The sequence below is a fragment of the Muntiacus reevesi genome, chromosome 6, assembly GCF_963930625.1.
Source record: "Muntiacus reevesi chromosome 6, mMunRee1.1, whole genome shotgun sequence".
Taxonomy (NCBI): domain Eukaryota; kingdom Metazoa; phylum Chordata; class Mammalia; order Artiodactyla; family Cervidae; genus Muntiacus; species Muntiacus reevesi.
Window position 1 is genome coordinate 30,619,039 of NC_089254.1, and position 19,654 is coordinate 30,638,692.

Sequence of the window (19,654 nt, forward strand, 5' to 3'; positions counted from 1 at the left end):
CCTCTCACGTCGCGCGCCCCGCCTCGCGCTCGCCCCCACGTGCCCGCCCCTCGCGCCGCGCGCCCGGTCCCTTAGTGCCCGCCTCCTCGCCCTGCGCGTCCCGCCCCTCGCGCCTGCGCCCCGCCCCCACGGGTGGTGTCTCTGTGCCCCGCCCGCTCCCCCTCTGCGATGCCTTCTACGCTTCACGTCCGCCCCGCGTCCCTTCGCTGCTCTGAAGAGTCCTTGTGGTTCCGAGTTGACCGAACAGAGTGAATGCAGTTAGCGTCGCCGGCCGGCCCAGCTCGCCACCGGGGTCATTCCGGCTTTCTAAGCTTGCCCGGACCGCTTGCCCTCCAGTTGCTTCCTCCACCAGGTACGCTTGTTCCCCGCGGGTCTACTGTTCCGGCTGCTGGGGACGCAGCGGTTGCGGCCGAGCCCGGGCTCAAATTGGGGCGGGGCGGGTTGGCTGCTGCAGCTCTGTTCTCCGCGCGCCGAGTGCGGTTTTCCCGCGGTCACCGGGCCATCTGGAGGCAGGCCGCAGAGAGATTTCTCGGGAGAGAGCGGCCGGGGGGCTTCGAAGCGAGGGTTGGGCCAGGAAGCCCCCGGCCTACAAGCGCGTGCTGGGCGCCTTGTGCTTTTTGGTATTTGCGTGCGCTACTCCATTGCCCTCTTGTACCTACACCTGATTTCGTTTTACCGAGAAGTTTATTTCAACAGTAACTGGAAAGGAGATTTGAAATCTCAAGTCTAGGGTTTTGGGTCTGGACCTTCCACAGATCAATTTGTAAAAATTTGGTTAAATTACTTACTCCTTTTGAATCTCAGTTTTTTACATCTCTTAAAATGGGATTTGTAGTAAGGATTCCGTTGAGATGCTTTGAAAACTAAGTTAATTTCGTCTTGTGAGAAAACAACACACACAAAAAAGGATTTTGGTATGTTTCTGCCTGTAAACTTCTTAAGGAGTAATAGAGTTAAATCTTCTATTATGCATTCCTTACCACCTGGCCATGATAATCACTCATTGTTTGGTGGTTGATTTTTAACTTATTATGAAAAAGCTCAGGGAAATTAGTGCCAGTACCGCTATTCCACAAATAGGTACCTTAAAAAGCGTAGAAAAGGGGATGTTGTGAATACCTTTAGCCAAAATGGAGGACGCAAAGATATGGTTCAGCTTTGCTAAAGGAAGTAAGAGTTTTGCTGTGAAAAATGGCCTTAGTTTGAAGGGTCTGGGGAGATACTAAAGATCTATTTTTATTAGATCGTTGGGAACATTTGTCTGTAGTTCAAGAGATGTCTGGCAGAGAATGATGGGTGTGTCGAATAGAGGGAAGATAGTTTGTGAGACTTATAGCCCAAGCACTGATTCTCAGTCATGGGTTGATGCCTACGAGGTTATCAGAGCTTTAAAAGGCTGAAGGAGGTATAGTTTGGACAAACATTCAGCATTATAATTTCTATTTGGGAAGAATCTGTTTTCAAAATATAAACTACAGGAAGGTTTTTATGTTTATAAAAAGTTTTAAAAGATTGAGAAACCCTGGTATAGAATGCAGTTAAAGTCATGGAAGGAAATGGAAATTGCCCAGGAGAGTATGTGAAATAAGAGAAGTAGTGATGAGCGGAGCATGATAAAATAGTGAAAGAGTTGGAGAAAAGGCCACAGAGTTAGGAAGAAAACTTGGAATTAATCTTCAAATGTCACAAAATTATGAATGTTGGCATCATGTAGGCTTCACTGACCATATGATTTTTGGGTAATTTTGATCCTAAATTTTAATATCTGGAAAGGGAGTAATAAACACTTCTCAGATGTGAGAATTAATTGGAACATTTTTGAAAGCTTAATTAGTATAGTTCCTGGCACAGAGTAAGAGCTAAGTAAGTGCTGTCATCCTGGTGAACTCTATATCAGCCTCTCCATCTTCATGGGTTCTGAAAAGCTAAGATTTGAAAAATGGGCCTTTGATTTTGTTGTCTAAGATGTCCTTGGCGCCTTAGTGAGAATTTCAGGAGATGGCTAAGGTAAATATAGTACTAGATGAAAATGATGGGCTTGAAGTGGAGGTGGATTGAGTATACTCTTTGCAAAAAATGTGTCAGTGTAGGAAATTATAGTGATAGGAAGGGAAGATAGGGTCTTTGGAAGGTTTGGGGATATGAAAGTCAACGTTTTAGTCGCTCAGTCATGTACAACTCTTTGTGACCCCCTGGACTGTACCTCTATTCATGGACTTCTCCAGGCAAGAATACTGGAGTGGGTTGCTATTTCTTCCTCCAGGGGATCTTCCTAGCCCACTGACTGACCCAGGTCTTCTGCATTGTAGACAGATTCTTTACTATCTGAGCCTTCAGGGAATTTCTTAGGGGATATGGAAAAGATTTAAATATGTTTCTGTTGAAAAACACAAAAATAGGAAGGCAAAACTTAGGTACCTTTCTTATTTACTATAATGAGGAAGGACAGTAACATAGTAGTACCCTAGGCTTTGAGACACACCCTTGACTGCACTGCAGGTGATAATGCCAAGCTGTGAATAAGCAGAAAGTTTGTTTTGCTGCACAGTGTTAGAAATTTTCTGATCTATAACCCACAGACAGTTTTAAGAAATTATTATTGGAGTTCAGATCTTTTGGTAGCCAGTGGAAGAAGGATGTATTCATATATCTATGGCCTGTAAACATAGACACCTCTTTACTATCATGTATATAATCAGGATTATTGGTAAAAGAATAAGGTTTATGTTAAAGTATTTCTTGAGATGTGCTTCAAATGAAAGGTATGAATACAAGAAGAGGTACATGGAGGCAGGATTCCTTGTGGAAAGTTGATTAAAGAGTTAGGTTAAGCAAAGCTGGAGAACATGAGCAGAATCATGGTCTAATTAAATGAACATTGGGCGGTGAATCAGAAAATGAGTTTCATTCAGTACTGGCTTTGTTCCTACATAGTTTTTTGACCTTAGGTAAATATTAACCTTGCCATACCGTAATTTCCTCACCTGTAAATGAAAATAATATGTGTTCTGTCTAACCCACAACTTTTTGTAATTATCAAATGAAACCTTTGCTTTTCAGACCACCTCATATATATATACAAATATAAATTTTTTATTCTTGAATCTAGACAAATGGATTATTCATTTTTTTGTAATACTACTATCCTTTATTTCTTTTTCTTAAGCCTCTCTACCTGGCTGATAATTGTTCCTCTTGCCTTTTCATAGCAAGCCTGACTTAGAATCAGCTTTTGTCTCCTTCAGGCCTTCAGTAGTAGCCCAGTTTGATTTATTTGCCAACTATTGATATATTGTCTGCTGAAATGTGTTCTGTTGCTCTGTTTATTATTTTAGAGTCTCACTACACTGGTACATTGGAGGGCCTTAAGGTTCTTCTGAGGTTAAGTTCTTAGTTTTGCAAGCTAAGCATATGAAAGAATAGAGTTGAATAGTGTCTGTGGCACTGAAGTCCATGTCTCAGTTGACTGGGAAACCAAAGAAAATTCAATGTATCAAGTCCTTGAACACAACCTAAGTAAATGGTCAAAAATGGAGATCAATGGAGAAGGAAATGGCAACCCACTCCAGTATTCCTGCCTAGGAAATCCCATGGACAGAAGAGCCTGATGGGCTAAATAAAGTCCATGGGGTCACACACACAAAAAATAATGGAGAGCAAGCAAGAAAGGAGAATTTGAAATTTGAGAGTCACCCTGGGACTATATAATCTAGAGGCTGTTGTGGCACCTGTAGGAGCTGTGAAGGATAATGAATTGGTTCAGAGGTTGTATTACATTCTTTAAGACTCCCATAGAAATCTCATCTTGTAGATTTACAAAATTTCTAATACCTTTTTGTAATACACATACAATAAAATGCACCCATTTTGAGCATACAGATTGATGAGTTCTAACAAATATATATATCCATGTGATTACCACCTTCCCCATCAAAATAAAGAACATTTCTGTCACCTCAGAAGGTTGTTTCACTCCTTGTTCCAGTCTCCTTTCTCCTACCATTGAAACCACTCTTCTTTTTTTCTCTTTCTTGTTTTTTAAATTATGAAAGTATGATAGCACATTTACAGGAGATTTGGAAAATACAGAACAAAGTTACATACAGTTGCATTATATATTGCAGTTATTTTTTAAGTAGATAATTGAGATTTTTAGTTGGAGTTTCAATATCAAACTCTTAAAATTTAACAGAATGAATATACAGAGAAGTAGAAGGATATAGTAGACCTGAAAAGCATCATGAACCAATTCAACATAATTAAGACTTTATACAAGTTTCACACAACAGAAGGATACAAATTCTATTCTAGTTCCTATAGATTGTAAACTAGGAGACACTGAAACGTATCCAAGTACTTTATAAAACAAGGTGCAAAAATTTCATCATCTAAAGGTGTTGAAATCATACAGTCTGTTCTTTTATCACTGTGAAATTATGTTAGAAATCAATAGCAAAGGATATTTGAAAGGTAACTACTCTTTTGATTTCTAATATCACAAATAAATTTCTCTATATTCCAGCTTCATATAAATGGAATCCTCTAATTTATATGTTTTGCATCTCAGATATTTTGCATAGCATAATATTGTTTATGGTTCATCCATGTTGCATGTATCTATCAGTAGTTCCATTCCTTTTCATTATTGAGCTGTTAGAATATGCCACAGTTTATCCATCATCTATTGATAGATATTTGGGTTATTTCTTATTTTGGTCTGTTATGATAAGGCTGCTGTGAACATTTGTATGTAGTTGTGGACATTTTTAAAAGTTTTTCTTGGAGTTGATGGATCTACTGAATATTTAAAGTGATGAACAACTATAGAGTTTTTTGGCTGCACTGGGTCTTCATTGTGGGGTGCAGGCTAATCTTGTTGTAGAACTAGGACTCCGGAGCACACAGGCTCTCTAGTGGCTGCTTGGACTCAGTAACTGTGGTATGCAGGCTTAGTTGCTCCATGGGAGAAGCTACAGACGTTTTTAATAACCATTCCCTCCTGCAATGTATGAGAATTCCAGTTTTTAAACATTCTCCTCACTGGGTGCGAACTAGTATCTCATGTCATTTTTTAAAAACTTGAGATGAAATTCTGTAACATGAAATTCATTTAAATTATTTTGAAGCGTGAAGTGCCTTTCAGTGTATTCACACAGTTGTGCAACCATCGCCACTAGAATGTATGCAGGACCGTAGAAAGAAATCTGTACAAAGAAATTAAACAGGCATTCCTGATCCCACCCTCCCACCCCCCACCCCGTGGCACCTACTAATCTGCTTTCTGTTTCTATGGATTTGCCCATTATGGATATTTCATGTAAGTGAAATCATAAAACAAGTGTTTCTTGTCCTGGATTCTTTCATCTAGCATAGTATTTTCAGGGTTCATCCATGTGGCAGTACTTCAGTCTTTTTTTAGTGACTGAATAAAAGAAAATTCCCTGGTGTAGGGATAGACCACATTTTGTTTATCCATTTATCCATTTGTTTTATTTAAACATTTGAGTTGTTTATTCTTTGGTTGTTGTGAATAATAGCTCTAAACATTTGTGTACAAGTTTTTGTTAGACTTTGTTTTTCAGTTTTCTTGTTGATATACCACTTATGTAAGTGTAATCACTCACCTAGAGCCAGACATCCTGGAACATGAAGTCAAGTGGGCTTTAGGAAGCATCACTACGAGCAAAGCTAGTGGAGGCGATGGAATTCCAGTTGACTATTTCAAATCCTGAAAGATGATGCTGTGAAAGTGCTGTACTCAATATGCCAGCAAATTTGGAAAACTCAGCAGTGGCCACAGGACTGGAAAAGGTCAGTTTTCATTCTAATCCCAAAGAAAGGCAATGCCAAAGAATGTTCAGACTACTGCACAATTGCACTCATCTCACATGCTGGCAAAGTAATGCTCAAAGTTCTCCAACCTAGCCTTCAACAGTACGTAAATGGAGAACTTCCATATGTTCAAGCTGGATTTAGAAAAGGCAGAGGAACCAGAGATCAAATTGCCAACATCTTTTGGATCATCGAAAAAGCAAGAGAGTTCCAGAAAAACATCTACTTTATTGACTACGCCAAAGCCTTTGACTGTGTGGATCACAACAAACTGTGGAAAATTCTTCAAGAAATGGGAATACCAGACCACCTGAACTGCCTCCTGAGAAATCTGTATGCAGGTCAGGAAGCAACAGTTAGAACTGGACGTGGAACAGCAGACTGCTTCCAAAGCGGGAAAGGCTGTATATTGTCACCCTGCTGATTTAACTTATATGCAGCATACATCATGTGAAATGCCAGGCTGGATGAAGCACAAGCTGGAATCAAGATTGCCGGGAGAAACACCAATAACCTCAGATATGCAGATTGTCACTACACTTATGGCAGAAATCGAAGAAGAGCTAAAGAGCCTCTTGTTGAAAGTGAAAGAGGAGAGTGAAAAAGTTGGCTTAAAACTCAACACTCAGAGAACTAAGATCATGGCATTCAGTGCCATCACTTCATGGCAAATGGATGGGGAAACAGTGGAAACAGTGACAGACTTTATCTTTTTGGACTTCAAAATTACTGCAGATGGTGACTGCAGCCATGAAATGAAAAGACGATTGATTGCTCCTTGGAAGAAAAGCTATGACCAACCTAGACAGCATATTAAAAAGCAGAGACATTACTTTGCCAACACAGGTCCATCTAGTCAAAGCTATAGTTTTTCCAGTAGTCATGTATGGATGTGAGAGATGGACTATAAAGAAAGCTGAGTGCCGAAAAATTGATGCTTTTGAACTGTGGTGTTGGAGAAGACTCTTGAGAGTCCCTTGGACTGCAAGGAGATCAAACCAGTCAATCCTTAAGGAAGTCAGTCCAGAGTATTTGTTGGAAGGACTGCTGCTGAAGCTGAAACTCCAATACTTTGGCCACCTGATGGGAAGACCCTGATGCTGGGAAAGACTGAAGGTAGGAGGAGAAGGGGACAACAGAGGATGAGATGGTTGGATGGCATTACTGACTCGATGGACATGAGTTTGAGCAAGCTCTGGGAGTTGGTGATGGACAGGGAGGCCTGGCGTGCTGCAGTCCATGGGATTGTAAAGAGTCAGACACAACTTGAACGACTGAACTGAACTGAGAATTGTTGGGTCATATAATAATGTTTAACATTTTCAGAAACTGCCAACTTTTCCACAGAGGCTGCATCATTGTACGTTACCACCAGCAGTGTGTTATAGAAGTTTGCCTATTTCTCCACATCCTCATCTACACTTGTTTTCCTTTTTTTTTTTTTTTTTTAAAAGATTAAGTTAATGGTCTTCCCATTGGGAGTGAAGTGGTATCTGATTGTGGTTTTGATTTGCATTTCCCTAATGATTTGTGATATTGAGCATCTTTTCATGTGTTCCTTGGCTGTTAGTATATCTCCTTTGAATAAGTGTTCAGGTACTTTGCCCATTTTTTAATTGAACTTTTGTCATTTTGTTGTTGGATTGTAAGTATTCTTAAAGATTTTCTATTCTAGACTCTTATCAGCTAGATTTGCAGATATTTTCTCCAATCATGTGGCTTTTTTACTTTTTCGATAGTGTCCTTTGATACACAGGGGACTTCCCTAGTGGCTTAGACAGTAAAGTGTCTGCCTATAATGTGGTAGACCGGGGTTCAATTTCCTAGGTTGGGAAGATCTCCTGGAGAAGGAAATGGCAACCCACTCTAGTATTCTTGCCTGGAAAATCCCATGGATGGAGGAGCCTGGTGGACTACAGTCCATGGGGTCGCATGTTGGTTTCTATCCATGAACACAGGATGTTTTCCAGTTTATTTAGGTCTTCTTTAGTTCATTCTGCAGTGTTCTATAATTTTCATTGTATACATGTTTGAACTGTGCAGGCCCACTTGTACATTTTTGGTCTTTACTTTCCATTAAATACAGGCTACCAGCCCTACATGGACTTCCCTGGTAGCTTAGCAGTAAAGAATCTGTCTGCCAGTGCAGGAAACCCAGGTTCAATCCCTGGGTCAGGAAGATCCTCTGGAGAAGGAAATGGTAACCCACTTCAGTATTCTTGCCTGGGAAATCCCATGGACAGAGGAGCCTGGTGGCCTACAGTTCATGGAGTTGCAGAGTCAGACATGACTTGACAACTAAACAACAGTACATGGTCTGTGGTTGTTTGAATTTATGAAACCTCAGATATAGGGGACCAGAAGACCAACTCTAAAGTTATACTTGGGTACTTTTGTAATTGTTTTCTTAATTTTATTTTCAAGTTGTCAATTGCTGTATAGAATCTCAACTAATTATTATATATTGATCTTGTTTGCTTAATTAATTTATTAACTCTGGTAGTTCTTTTTTGATGTATTCTTTAGAATTTTCAAGATACAAAATCATGTCATCTGTGAATAGAGATAGTTTTACTTAATTCTTTCAAATCTGGATGTCTTTGTCTGTTTTTATTGCTTAATTGCCCCTGCTAGAACTTCCATAATTATGCAATAAAGCAGACATTTGTCATTTTCCTGATGTTAGGGGGAACATTTTCAGTTTTCCTCCATTAAATCTGATGTTATATGTGGGTTTTTCTTAGATGCCTTTTATCATGATGATGAAGTTCCTCAATTTTTATTGTATTGACTGAGTTCATCATGTGGTTCTGTTGATCTAATTAATATGATGAATTCTGTTGATTGATTTTCATGAGTTGAACCACTTTTGCATGTTTGGGATAAATCCAACTTGATCATGGTATGAATTAATATGGGGCTAGATTCAGTTTACTAGCATTTTGTGGAGAACTTCTGTATCCATATGAAACTTGCACAACTCAGATGAGACTTGAATCCACGGGCTGAGACTGTTACTCAGCCAAACTCAGATTAGGACTTGAACCCACAGACTGGGACTTGAACCCACTGTCTTTTAGTTGAGATTGCATACCTGGTCTCAGGATTTAATGAAGCTCAGGTTCTTTATGTCTTGTCGCAGAAAGACTTCAGTTCAGTTCAGTTGCTCAGTCATGTCCAACTCTTCGCAACCCCAGGGACTGCAACATGCCTGGCCTCGGTGTCCATCACCAACTCCCAGAGTTTACTCAAACTCATGTCCATCGAGTCAGTGATGCCATCCAACCTTTTCATTCTCTGTCATCCCATTCTCCTCCTGCCTTCAGTCTTTCCCAGCATCAGGGTCTTTTCCAGTGACTCAGTTCTTCACATCAGGTGTCCAAAGTATTGAAGTTTCAGCTTCAGCATCAGTCCTTCCAATGAATATTCAGGACTGATTTCCTTTAGGATGGACTGGTTGGATCTCCTTGCAGTCCAAGGGACTCTCAAGAATATTTTCCAACACCATAGCACAAAAACATCAATTCTTTGGCTCAACTTTCTTTATAGTCCATCTCTCACACCCATACATGACTACTGGAAAAACTATAGTCTTGACTAGATGGATTTTTGTTGGCAAAGTAATGTCTCTGCTTTTTAATTTGCTGTTGGTTGGTCATAATTTTTCTTACAAAGGAGCAAGCGTCTTTTAATTTCATGACTGCAGTCACCACTCAAAAAATAAAGTCTGTCCATTGTTGCCCCATCTATTTGCCATGAAGTGATGGGACCAGATGCCATGATCTTAGTTTTCTGAGTGTTGAGTTTGAAGCCAACTATTTCCCTCTCCTCTTTCACTTTCATCAAGAAGTTCTTTAGTTCTTCTTCACTTTCTGCTGTAAGAGTGGTGTCATTTGCATATCTGAGGTTATTGATATTTCTCCCGGCAATCTTAATTCCAATTTGTGCTTTATCTAGCCCAGAGTTTCTCATGATGTATTCTGCATATAAGTTAAATAAGCAGGGTGATAACATACAGCCTTGACATACTCCTTTTCCTATTTGGAACCAGTCTGTTGTTCCATGTCCAGTTCTAACTGTTGCTTCCTGACCTGCCTACAGGTTTCTCAAGAGGCAGTTCAGGTGGTTTGGTATTCCCATCTCTTGAAGAATTTTCCACAGTTTGTTGTGATCCACATAGTCAAAGACTTCAATGAGTGACAAAGTAATAGGTATGAAGTGAGATTTATTTAGAGATACACATTCTGTAGATAGAATGAGGTCCTGTATCAAAAGATGAGAGTGGCCAGAAATATGGGGGGTGTTAATTTTTATGGGCTGAGTAACTTCATAGCCTAATAAGTGGGAGGATTATTCCAACTGTTTTAAGGAATGGGGGGAGAATTCTAGGAATTGGAGATTTCTAGGAATTGGACCATTGCCCACTTTTGATCTTTTTATGGTTGGCCTGGGAACTGTCATGGCGCCCTTGGGTGTATCATTTAGCATGGCATCCAGTCCCATCACTTCATGGCATATAGATGGGGAAACAGTGGAAACAGTGGCTGACTTTATTTTTTAGGGCTCCAAAATCACTGCAGATGCTGACTGCAGCCATGAAATTAAAAGACGCTTACTCCTTGGAAGGAAAGCTATGACCACCCTAGACCACATATTGAAAAGCAGAGACATTACTTTGTCAACAAATGTCCATCTAGTCAAGGCTGTGGTTTTTCCAGTGATCATGCATGGATGTGAGAGATGACTATAAAGAAAGCTGAGCGCCGAAGAATTGATGCTTTTGAACTGTGGTGTTGGAGAAGACTCTTGAGAGTCCCTTGGACTGCAAGGAGATCCAACCAGTCCATCCTAAAGGAAATCAGTCCTGAATATTCATTGGAAGGACTGATGCTGAAGCTGAAACTCCAATCCTTTGGCCACCTGATGCAAAGAGCTGACTCATTTGAAAAGACCCTGATGCTCGGAAAGATTGAGGGCAGCAGGAGAAGGGGATGACAGAGGATGAGATGGTTGGATGGCATCACCGACTCGATGGTCATGGGTTTGGGTGGACTCTGGGAGTTGGTGATGGACAGGGAGGCCTGGCTTGCTATGGTTCATGGGGTCACAAGGAGTCAGACACGACTGAGCAACTGAACTGAACTGAATGTATTACAATGAGTGTGTGATAAGGTTCAAGGTTAACTGAAAGTGCAATCTTCTGCCATCTTGGTTCTGACCTGTTTATGTCATATCATTGATGGCTCTGTCCTTCTTTAAGGGTTATGTCGTGCCCCCTTTCCTCCTGTTTCATATATACATATGAAATATTAGTATGTAGTTTTCTTTTTTTTTTTTAGGTAAATTCCTTTGTTCAACACACACACAGACAAAATGTTATCACAACTTTTCTATCTAAATTTTTAAATACAGTATTAAAAAGACATATAAATGAGGATCAAAATACCAAAAATAAAGTGTAATTCAGCTCCATGCAATGTTCACATTTTTTAAAAACCTAAAGGGGTTGGGTTCATAATACACAATACGATACAGTTTTATGTTTCTGAAAATTATATGTTATCTCTTTAAAGGGTCACCAGGTACAGAGTTAAATGGTGAGGTAAACATACAAGCTGCAGAAATTACTCGTTTTGTCAATAACTGAAAAAGACTGAGGAATTGGAGTGAATTCTTAGTGTCCAGTTGGATATGCATCAGCCTTGTCACATGGCCAGCTTGTTAGTAACAATCATTGTTATGAGATCTTAGGCAAACTAGCTAATCTCTTCCGTGGCTCCAGTTTGCTCTTTTGTAAAATAAGGGAGTTGGACTATATTAGCTCCAAGATCCCATCTTGTCACTAATGTTTCACAGATTGATTAAATTTCACCTAATTAAATGTTACATGTAAAGTCCTTAACATACTGTCTTTCACATAAGTGCTAAGTGATGGTTATTTTTATTAATAATAATATAAACTTCTCATATCCATCACTGTTATACTCTCAATTATTCTTTGAACACTGGCTATTTTAATTTAAGGAAAAAAAACAAAAAACAACATTGGACATCTCAAACCTAGAACGTGGCCCTAGTTGGGTCCATGAAGAAACAGGGGAAGCAGGTGTTCGTACCCTTACCTTACTTCTCAAAAGTGCAGTGAGGGACTCGTTTTTATATCATCTTTTCTGATTTCACCAGTGGTTTCTCTAAGGGATTATTTGGGAAAGGGCCCAGAATCACTTACTTTTTTCCCTTTCTGAAAACTTTCCTAATCTCCCTAAAGATATGTTCTTCTTTGTCCTTATAGGTTCTTAAATGTATAGAATACATTTGTGTTCTCCACATTCTGAGAGGCAATGACTACTTGAAAAAGTCTAGAAATAAACCAGTGAAAATTATAACATAAAGCTTGAAAACATAGGGTTTTTCTTCCTGCTTCTCTTACTCTGTTTCCCTTATTGAACTGTATCCATTTCACTGAGGGTCTGTGCAAGTAAGAAAACTGAGAATTAACCTAGACTTCTCTTTTCCCGCTTCTGCCTTCTCCTTCCTTCTTCTTTCCCTCGAATTTTATTCCATAATTATGTGGTTCCCGCCCTTGATCTATATTTAATTTTTATGAATACTTGTTGAGTCAACACCACTAGAGTTATATAGTAGCTTAGAGTTATACAGTGTTTACTTCAAGACAGGTATTCTTCCAAACATGTTATGTGTATTCACTCATGTAGTTTTTGCAACAAGTCCATCACCTCCACTTAACAGATAAGGAAACCAAGTCATAGGGAGAATAAGTTTGCTCAGAGTCACATGTTCAGTAAATGGCTGGACTAGTTCTCAGATCCAATCAGTTTAGCTTCAGAGTCCGTGTGTTTACCCTTATTCTTTTTTTTTATGTATAAACTGACATTTATTCTTTTTTTTTTGCTGTTATTATTTTTTTTTTCATTTATTTTTATTAGTTGGAGACTAATTACTTTACAATATTGTAGTGGGTTTTGTCATACATTTGACATGAATCAGCCATGGTTTTACATGTGTTCCCCATCCTGATCCCCCATCCCACCTCCCTCTGGGTCTTCCCAGTGCACCAGGCCTGAGCACTTGTCTCATGCATCCAACCTGGGCTGGTGATCTGTTTCACCCTAGATAATATACATGTTTTGATGCTGTTCTCTCGAAACATCCCACCCTCACCTTCTCCCACAGAGTCCAAAAGTCTGTTCTGTACTTCTGTGTCTCTTTTTCTGTTTTGCATATAGGGTTATCATTACCATCTTTCTAAATCCTATATATATGTGTTAGTATGCTGTAATGTTCTTTATCTTTCTGGCTTACTTCACTCTGTATAATGGGCTCCATTTTTATCCATCTCATTAGAACTGAGTCAAATGAATTCTTTTTAATGGCGGAGTAATATTCCATGATGTATATGTACCATAGCTTCCTTATCCATTCATCTGCTGATGGGCATCTAGGTTGCTTCCATGTCCTGGCTATTATAAACAGTGCTGCGATGAACATCGGGGTGCACGTGTCTCTTTCAGATCTGGTTTCCTCAGTGTGTATGCCCAGAAGCGGGATTGCTGGGTCATATGGCAGTTCTATTTCCAGTTTTTTAAGGAATCTCCACACTGTTTTCCATAGTGGCTGTACTAGTTTGCATTCCCACCAACAGTGTAAGAGGGTTCCCATTTCTCCACACCCTCTCCAGCATTTATTGCTTGTAGACTTTTGGATAGCAGCCATTCTGACTGGCGTGTAATGGTACCTCATTGTGGTTTTGATTTGCATTTCTCTGATAATGAGTAATGTTGAGCATCTTTTCATGTGTTTGTTAGCCATCTGCATGTCTTCTTTGGAGAAATGTCTGTTTAGAACTTTTCCCACTTTTTGATTGGGTCATTTATTTTTCTGGAATTGAGCTTCAGGAGTTGCTTGTGTATTTTTGAGATTAATCCTTTGTTGCTTCATTTGCTATTATTTTCTCCCATTTTGAAGGCTGTCTTTTCACCTTGCTTACAGTTTCCTTTGTTGTGCCAAACCTTTTAAGTTTAATTAGGTCCCATTTGTTTATTTTTGCTTTTATTTCCAATATTTTGGGAGGTGGATCATAGAAGTTCTTGCTGTGATTTCTGTCAGAGAGTGTTTTGCCTATGTTCTCCTCTAGGAGTTTTATAGTTTCTGCTCTTACATTTAGACCTTTAATCCATTTTGAGTTTATTTTTGTGTATGGTGTTAGAAAGTGTTCTAGTTTCATTCTTTTACAAGTGGTTGACCAGTTTTCCCAGCACCACTTGTTAAAGAGGTTGTCTTTTTTCCTTTGTATATCCTTGCCTCCTTTGTCGAAGATAAGTGTCTGTAGGTACGTGGATTTATCTCTGGGCTTTCTATTTTGTTCCATTGATCTATATTTCTGTCTTCGTGCCAGTACCATACTGTCTTGATGACTGTGGCTTTGTAGTATAGCCTGAAGTCAGGCAGATTGATTTCTCCAGATCCATTCTTCTTTCTCAAGATTGCTTTGCCTATTCGAGGTTTTTTTGTATTTCCATACAAATTGTGAAATTATTTGTTATAGTTCTGTGAAGAATACCGTTGGTAGCTTGATAGGGATTGCATTGAGTCTATACATTGCTTTGGGTAATATACTCATTTTCACAATATGGTTTCCTCCAATCCATGAACACGGTATATTTCTCCATCTATGTGTGTCCTCTTTGATTTCTTTCATCTGTGTTTTATAGTTTTCTATGTATAGGTCCTTTGTTTCTTTAGGTAGATATACTCCTAAGTGTTTTATCCTTTTTGTTGCAATGGTGAATGGTATTGTTTCCTTAATTTCTCTTTCTGTTTTCTCATTGTTAGTGTATAGGAATGCAAGGGATTTCTGTGTGTTAATTTTATATCCTGCAACTTTACTATATTCATTGATTAACTCTAGTAATTTTTTGGTAGGATCTTTAGGGTTTTCTACGTAGAGGATCATGTCATCTGCAAACAGTGAGAGTTTTACATCTTCTTTTCCTATCTGGATTCCTTTTATTTCTTTCTCTGCTCTAATTGCTGTGGCCGAAACTTCCAAACCTATGTTGAATAGTAGTGGTGAGAGTGAGCACCCTTGTCTTGTTCCTGACTTTAGGGGAAATGCTTTCAATTTTTCACCATTGGGGATAATGCTTGCTGTGGGTTTGTCATATATAGCTTTTATTATGTTGAGGCATATTCCTTCTATTCCTGCTTTCTGGAGAGTTTTTATCATAAATTGATGTTAAATTTTGTCAAAGGCTTTTTCTGCATCAATTGAGATAATCATATGGTCACTTTTTCTTTTTTAAAGAACCAATTTTTGGTTTCTTTGATTTTTCTCTGTGGTTTTTCTACTCTTTATACATTCTAATGTGTAATATTGCTTTCCTCTTCTTGTTTTGGGTTTAGTTAACTCTTTTCTTGGGTTCTGTAAGAGAAGTTCAGGTTTAAATAAAGATTTGATATCTTTATTTTTTTAATGTAGGCCTTTACAACTATAAATTTCCCTCCTCTTAGCACTCTTAGCACTGCATTTGTTGCATTCCCTAAGTGTTGGTATGTTGTGTTTTCATTTTAATTTCTCTCAAGGTATTTTGTAATTTACCTTGTAATGAATTCTTTGACCTGTTGGTTAATTAAGAGTGTATTGTTTCATTCAACAGCTTTAAATTTCCAAATTTCTTATTATTTTTTATTTCTATTTTTTTTCTCCTGTGATCAGAGAAGATGCTTTGTATAATTTTTAGTCTTTTTAAACTTAATGGAACCTTATTTTGTACCCTAACATACCTGTCATGGAGAATATTCCATGTTCATTTGAAGAATGTATTTTGCTCTTTGTTTGGTGGAGTGTTCTATGTATGTCTGTTAGGTCTAGTTGGTTTGTAGTGCTTAATTTTCTAGTTCCTTGTTAATCTTTTGTCTAGTTCTGTTTATCATTGAAAATGAACTGTTGGCGCTTGCAACTATTGTTGTCTTCTGTCAGTTTTTGCATCATATAATTTGGGGTTCAGTTGTATATATGTTTATAATTTTTAATAATCTTGATAGATTGACCTTTATATCATTCTTCTTTGATGTTGTAACTATTTTTGTTTTAAAGTTTTTGTCTGGTATTAATATTGGCACTCTGGCTCTCTTTTGGTTACAGTTTTCATAGAATAAATTTTTACATTTTCATTCTCAACCCATTTGTGTATTTGATTCTAAAATGAGTTTCTTGTAGACAGCATATAGTTAGATCACTTTTTATATTGACTCTTCCAGTCGCATAGAGAGTTTAATCCATTTGTCTTTAATGAAATTATTCAAAATAGAAGGCTTACATTGCCACTTTGCTCTTTTTTTCTGTATGTCATACATTTTTGTTTCTCGATTCATTCACCACCTTCTTTTGTGTTAGATGTTCTAGTGTACTGTTTTGATTGCATTGTCATTTTTCTATATATATTTTAGTTATGTTTTTAGATTATTTCTTGAGGATTGCAATTCACATTTAATTTTTAAGTGTATTTCAGATTAATACCAACTTGGTTTTAATGGTATGTAAAAATTTTTCTCGTATATAACTCCATTCCTCCAGCCCCCTTGTAAATGACATATTGTTACTGTTATATATAATGTATGTGATATATATAAGCACATATAATGTGCATTTCAATGTGTCTGTTACAAGTATGTAACATAAATATACATATATGATGTTTGTCTATAGTAAAGCATATATCATATATAAGTAAATATGCAACATTAGTGATATTGTATGTTGTAAATAGCAATGTTATGCATGACAGTGATTAGCATAGTTTGTTATTGTTTTGTTAATTGTATTTTAAGTCATTAGAGGGAAGAAGAAGAGGAATTACTAATTAAAAATCTATTAATACAGACTTTTATGTTTAGGTATGTTGCCTATACTTGTGTTTTATTATTTTATTATCAGTCTGTTTTTGTGTTTGAATCTAAAATAGGTGTCTTATAGCTAGGGCATAGTTTGATCTTTTTTTGTTTTTTAATTCTGCCAGTCTTTGCCCTTTTCTTGGATTGTTTAATCCCTTTTACAAATAAAAGGATTTATAGCTGCCATTTTGCTATTTGTTTTCTGTATGTCTTACATTTGTTCTTATACTCTTCCTTCATAGCTGCCTCTTTCATTTTAAATAGATATTTTCTCATATACAGTTTAGTTTCCTTGTCTCTGTTTCATCTATTATATTATTTTCTTAATGGTTTCTTGGGGAATTATAATTAGTATTTTAATTTATACCAATCAGTTTAGTGTCTTTTTAATTTCAGTAGTATATGGCTCCATCCCCTAACACCTTTGTTTGTGTCATTGCTGTCATACAAGTTACATCTTTATATATTGTATGCTCATCATCAAAGATTTATTTTATTGCTTTATCCAGTTGTCTTTTTTAAAAAACTATATTTTATTGAAATATGTTGACTTACAATGTTTCAAGTGCACAGCAAGGTGATTCAGTTATACAAATACACGTATATTATTTTTGAAATTATTTTCCATCACAAGTTATTGCAAGATATTGACTCTAGTTCCCTGTGCTATGCAGTAAATCTTTGTTGCGTATCTGTTTTTTAAATTAGAAATCTAGCATTCTATTTATACTAAGTCAAACAAGTGAAATCAAAATGTCATAATTATTTTAGTTAGGTAGAAGTTCATAGGTTTTCTAAAATATATATATTATGCATATTTATATATATATATATGTATGCAAGAAGAGATGGAGAAATTGGGGAACATAAACTAAATGAAATGAGAGCACTGAATATAAAATATAAAAAGGGAAACAAACTAGATAAAAGTAAAAGATCATCATATAGTTCAGTTGTTTTTAAGCATGACTGCTCATTACAAACGTATCTGGAACTCTGGAGGAAAAAAGGCAATACCTGAACATTTGTATTTTTCGAAAAATTTCAAGATAATTCTGATATGCATCTGGATTTTAAAAAGGGATTACAAGTTTTTCTTTTAGATCCTAGATTTGGTGGTATAGACTTCTACTTTTCTGTTGAACATTTGTGATACAATTAAGTGAGTAATAGTTACATAATCACAATAGTAAAAGATGTTTATCAGTTTTCACAATCAATAGCCAGACCAGAAAAAAACGAGAATTGTAATTGCAAGCCATCATGGGAACATGATTAACTTAAGAATATAAAATAATTGCATACAGTTTGTGGAGGTCAAGCAGAGTGATATGACAAGTGGAAGTGCATACATGCACATGTTTTCATCCACCCAGTCTGTGTCTTTTGGCTGGTGCATTTATTAATCCATTTACATTTAAGGTAATTATCAACATTTATGACCCTATTACATGTTCTTAATTTTGGGGGGTTTATTTCCTGTAGGTCTTTTTCTTCTCTTGTGTTTCCTGCGTAGAGAAGTTCCTTTGGCATTTGTTGTAAAGCTGGTTTGGTGGTGCTAAGTTCTCTTAACTTTTGCTTGTCTGGAAAGCTTTTGATTTCTCCATCAAATCTGAAGGAGAGTCCTGCTTGGTTGTAGGTTCTTCCCTTTCATCACTTTAAATATATTGTGCCATTCCCTTCTGGCTTGTAGAGTTTCTGTTGAGAATTCAGCTGATAGCCTGATGGGAGTTTCCTTGTTATGTTACTTGTCACTTTTCTCTTGTTGCTTTAAATACTTCATCTCTGTCTTTACTTTTTGTCAGTTTGATTACTGTGTGTCTTGGTGCATTCCTCCTTGTGTTTATCCTGCCTGGGACTAACTCTGTGCTTCCTGGACTTGGTTGACTATTTCCTTTCCCATGTTTGGGAAGTTTTCAGCTATTACCTCTTCAAATATTTTCTCAGGTCCTTTCTCTCTTCTTCTGGGACCCCTTTAATGAGAATGTTGGTGAGTTTAATGTTGTCCCAGAGGTCTCTTAGGCTCTCTTCATTTCTTTTCATTCTTTTTTCTATATTCTGTTTTGTGGCAGCGATTTCTACCATTCTCTCCTCCAGGTCATTTATCTGTTCTTCTGCCTCAGTTATTCTGCTTTTGACTCCTTCTTGTGTATTATTTATTTCTGTTTGTTTGTTCTTTCTTTGGTCAGCATTTCTTGTATCTTCTCATTCTTTGCCTCCGTTCTTTTTCCAAGATTCTGGGACATCTTCAGTATCATTATTCTGAAGTATCAGTATCATTTCTTTTTCTGAAACGTTGCCTATCTCCACTTCATTTAATTGTTTTTCTGGGATTTTATCTTGTCCCTTCATCTGGGACATAACTTTCTGCTTTTTCTTTGTGATTAGCGTTCTGTAGTATGGTTTTTGTTTTAGTGAGACTCTGATTCTTCCTTCTTTTGTCTGCCCTCTGATGGATGAGGCTAAGAGGCTTGTGTAAGCTTCTTGATGGGAGGGACTGGTGATGGGGAAAACTGGATGTTGCTCTAGGGACAGAGTCTTGCTCAGCAAAGCTTTAATCCAGTTATCTGCTGATGGGCAGGTTGCACGCCCTCCCTGGTAGCTGTTTAGCCTGAGGTGACCCAGCCCTGGGGTCTGCAAGCTCTATGGTAGGATTAATGGTGAACTCCAAGAGGGTTTATGCTAAGGGGGACCTTCTAGTGACCCAGTCCCTGTGGTGAGCCCCTGCCAACCCCTTCCTTCACAGGAGGCCCTCCAACACGAGCAGGTAGTATTGGTTCAATCTCCTGTGGTGTCACTGCGCCTCTTCTCTATGTCTTGATGCACACAAAATTTTGTTTGTGCCCCCCAAGACTGGAGTCTCTGGTTCCCTCATTCCTCTGGAAGGCCTGTGATCAAATCCCACTGA

At 37.8% G+C, this 19,654-nt stretch overlaps 1 protein-coding gene across 2 annotated transcripts in view; it reads left to right on the forward strand.

Annotated features, from left to right (window-relative positions):
- The first annotated feature begins 194 nt into the window (after positions 1 to 194).
- Positions 195 to 19,654, forward strand: part of SLC25A40 (solute carrier family 25 member 40) — an 87,446-nt gene continuing 67,986 nt past the window's right edge. For both annotated transcript variants that reach the window (XM_065939289.1, XM_065939290.1), the window contains exon 1: positions 195 to 352. The gene's annotated coding sequence lies outside the window, so the exon portion shown is untranslated. The remainder of the gene's footprint in view (positions 353 to 19,654) is intronic.